This window comes from Abrus precatorius, unplaced genomic scaffold (genome assembly GCF_003935025.1).
Source record: "Abrus precatorius isolate BTA unplaced genomic scaffold, Abrus_2018 Scaffold7, whole genome shotgun sequence".
Classification (NCBI taxonomy): Eukaryota; Viridiplantae; Streptophyta; class Magnoliopsida; order Fabales; family Fabaceae; genus Abrus; species Abrus precatorius.
In genome coordinates this window covers 20202991-20207399 of record NW_020874417.1, presented here as the reverse complement: position 1 = coordinate 20207399, position 4409 = coordinate 20202991, and the positions used below count along the sequence as shown (strand labels likewise).

General features: G+C 36.8%; 1 non-coding gene across 1 annotated transcript; it reads right to left on the bottom strand.

Moving 5' to 3' along the window:
- Window positions 1-3790: 3790 nt before the first annotated feature.
- LOC113874004 lies at window positions 3791-3897 on the bottom strand. Its single transcript, XR_003506066.1, has one exon. It is a non-coding gene; the product is annotated as a small nucleolar RNA R71 (small nucleolar RNA).
- Window positions 3898-4409: the final 512 nt, after the last annotated feature.

The window sequence follows — 4409 nt, the reverse complement described above, 5'->3', positions numbered from 1 at the left end:
GCGGGAAGCCCAACTAATTAGAGTTTTTAGGGTTTTCAAACCCTATTAAAAGAAAGACCGAAGGCATCTTGGATACGCATTTTTACACAGTTTTTGACATCGTGGCTTTGGCTCTAGAATACATCTGATCTCGTCTCTCTTGCACGGGATCCTTGGCACATGCTTGGCGAGACTTGGAGCTTCGAGCGATCGTACTTAAAGACCGGGAACTCATCTTATTGTAGTTTGCTTTTGATTGTGGCTTTGTTTATGATTATTTTAGTTATTTTCTTTAGCATGAGTAACTAAGTCTATAGCTAGGGCTATGGGAACTATTGTTCATGAATTTATGGAATTTTGATGTTTGAATCTAAATTTGATTTCCGTTTTATAATTAGATTTTATCCTATTGCGCTCCTTTCTTAATCCTAATTAATTATATCATCAGGCGACCGTACCTCGGTTAATTAATAGATCTATAGGGTAAAACGAGACAAAGGATTAGGTGGACCAAACCAATCTTTCTCTTCTAATCGTTATTAAATTAACAAGTTCATAGGTTCCTTAAGCTTTCTTAAATTAATGTCTTGCATGACCATTGGAGATGTTAATTTAGAGAAAAGAATATTAATATTGCATGACCATTGGGTATTAATAGTATTCGTATGAATGATTGGTAATCACAAGGAAATTGAATTTAGAGTTAAATAGAGAAATAATATAAAGGATTGAATGAGAAAACTCATATGCCCTAGGTTCCTCTCCGATAAGTTTAACCAAGGCGTGCAGTGTATTCCTTACTTTTGTTTTATAATTGATTTTATAAATTTTTGTTTTTAATTAATCTCGTATCTTTGAAGCTTAATCAATTAAATTAGGAAATTCTTAGTAATTGGAAATCAATCATTGTGGAACGATATTTCGAGAACTTAATTTAAGAACCTTTTATTACTTCTCGATGGGTACACTTGCCCTCCGAACACAGAACTCTACTTCAACACTTAAAATCCTTTTTAACACCCTCCAACATCATTTATCCTCAATTAATAATCCATCACTAAACAATATCTAAAAATTAGGATGTTACATGAACAATATCAAGGCCTTCATGGTATTATTTTTGCTAGGGGCAGAGAATAGTGTAAGGGCTAAACACATACCAGTGGTGCAAGATTTCTTAGAAGTTTTTCCAAATGATGTAATTGAAGTGCCACCAGAGAAGGAGATTGAGTTCACTATCGATCTTATTCCGAGGGCAAGTCTGGTTTCAGTTGCACCGTATCGGATGTCATCAATGGAATTAGTTCAAATAAAGAAGCAAGTGGAAGATCCACTGCAAAAATGATTCGTGAGACCAAGTGTGTCACCTTGGGGAGCACCAGTACTCCTGGTGAAAAAGAAAGACGGGAGCATGAGGACGTGTATAGATTATCGCCAACTAAACGAAGTGACGATCAAGAACAAATATCCTTTCTCTAGAATTGACGACCTAATGGATCAATTGCAAGAAGCTTGTGTGTTTTCAAAGATTGATTTGCAATCAGGTTACCATCAGATTCGGGTCAAGAATGAGGATATTCCTAAAACGACTTTTAGAACTCCTATGGGCACTATGAGTATTTAGTTATGCCATTTGGTGTAACTAATGCTCCAGCGGTATTCTTGAATTACATGACGCGAATCTTTCATAAGTATCTAGATCAATTTGTAGTAGTGTTCATTGATGACATCATGATTTACTATAAGAGTTATGAAAAGCATACTGAGCACTTGAGGATCGTCTTATAGATATTGAGTGAGAGACAACTATATGCAAAACTATCAAAGTGTGAGTTCTGGCTTCCACAGATACAATTCTTGAGACATGTTGTGTCAGAAAAAGGGATTATAGTTGATCCAGCAAAGGTGGAGGCAGTAGCTCAATGGTTGAGGCCTACTACCCCTAATAGGGATTTGATAAGTATGTAATTAGGCCCTCTTTTATAGCCCATATATTCATATTTGACCTTTATTTTATTTGGGTTTTACACTAATTTATGAGACCGCAAGTGGATTTTGGGTGCATTCTGGGCCCAAATTGATGGAAGATTAGAGCTTCACAGCAGTCAGCATGCCCAGACCCATTCAATAAGCATGGTGGTGCTTCTAGCACATGCACGGTCGTGCTTAAGGCCTTGCACAACCCTGCTCATCTGCAGGAAGCCCATTTATGAAGAGTTTGTAGGGTTTTCAAATCCTATAAAAGGGAAGATCTCAAGCATCGTAAAGGAACCGTTTTTGACATCTTGGCTCTGGCTCTAGAATACATATGATCTCGTTTCTCTTGCACGGGATCCTTGGCACATGCTTGGCGACACTTGGAGCTCAAGCGATCGTACTTGAAGATCGGGAACACATCTTACACTCTAGTTTGCTATTTCTTTTGATTATGGCTTTGTTTATGATTGTTTTAGTTCTTTTCTTTAGCATGAGTAACTAAGTCCATAGCTAGGGCTATGGGAACTATTTAATTTATGGAATTTTGATATTTGAATCTAAATTTGATTTCCGCTTTGTGATTAGATTTTATCCTATTGCGCTTCTTTCTTAATCTTAATTAATTATATCGTCAGGCGACCGTACCTCGGTTAATTAATAGATCTATAGGACAAAACTAAACAAAGGATTAGGTGAACCAAACCAATCTTTTTCTTCTAATCATTATTAAATTAACAAGTTTGTAAGCTCCTAAAGCTTTCTTAAATTAATGTCTTGCATGACCATTGGGGATGTTAATTTAGAGAAAAGAATATTAATATTGCATGACCATTGGGTATTAATAGTATTCGTATGAATGATTGGTAATCACAAGAAAATCGAATTTAGAGTTAAATAGAGAAATAACATAAAGGATTGAATGAGAAAACTCATATGCCCTAGGTTCCTCTCCGATAAGTTTAACCACGACGTGCATTGTATTCCTTACTCTTAGTTTTATAATTGATTTTATAAATTCTTGTTTTTAATTAATTTCATATCTTTGAAGCTTAAACAATTGAATTGGAAAATTCTTAGTAATTGAAAATTAATTCTTGTGGGACGATATTTCAGAAACTTAATTTAAGAACCCTTTATTACTTCTCGATGAGTACGCTTGCCCTCTGAACAAGTTTTTAGCGCCGTTGTCGGGGATTGCTTTTTCAATATTAAGAAAATCTCAAATTTAATTGATTTAAGCAATTTGTGTTTTATTTTATTTTGTTTTGGTTATTGTTAAATTTTTCTTTTATATTTTATAATTTTCGTTTTTATTTTATTTTAAATTTTTTTATTTCACAATTTCTTTTAATGTATGCTCACTCGTTCTAAGTGCTCTACAGCTTGTTTATTTGATCTGGAGATTGAAAGAATAGCGTGTAGACAAAGAAAAGAAGTGAGAGAGCAAAGAATGCCAGAAACAAGAAGATCAATTCAAGATTACATGACACCCATTGCTAGAGGCGGCACTCCTAGAAGCATTGCGGCACCAAATGTGGAGGCCAACAATTTTCAATTGAAACCAGCACTTATAACCATGGTCCAGAACTCGATACAGTTTGGAGGCATGCCTAATGAAGACCCCAATCTTTATCTCACAAAGTTCTTCCAATTGACAGATACCATTAAGTACAACGGAGTCTCCAACGATGCTATTTGACTCCGTCTTTTCCCCTTCTCAGTATCTGAAAGGGTGAATGCATGGTTTTCCTCACTCCCAGCCAACTCCATCAGAACTTGGGAGGATCTCACTCAACAATTCTTGGGAAAGTACTTTTCCCCGTCAGGGTCCTCTAAGCTTATGACGGAGATATGTTGCTTCCAACAACATGAAGCAAAATCCTTATTTGAGGCATGAGAGCGATTTGGAGAGATTTTGAGGAGATGTCCTCATCATGATTTTTCGACGTGGAGACAAGTACAAATTTTTTACAATGGCCTATCAATCACTACCAGGGCTACAATTGATGCCACAGCAGGAGGGTCCCTCATAAGAAAAGATCCAGATGATGCATACAAACTAATAGATAAGATGGCATCTTCTAGCTTGCAGTGGCATACCAATGACTCTTACGACATCAAGAGGAAAGAGACCGCTCCGGTCTACCAAGCAGAGAGCAGCAGCCCACTAATGAACCAAATGGCAGCCCTTGCAAAGCAACTAGAATCTTTAATGAAGGCTCAAGACCAACTTGTAAGAGCTCCTGCAAGCCTAGAATTTAAGCAAGAGGAGGCAAACTTCATTGGCAATCACAGTTCGGGGTGGAGGAGTAATCCTCCTAACTCTTGGGGGAATGGCTTTGGAAGTCAAAATTCAAGTGTTTATCGCTCTCCTCATATGCAAAGTCAAGGAGCAAGACCTGAAGGAAATGAAGCTTCTAGATCTCAGTCCAACTTTCAAGAACAAATGATGC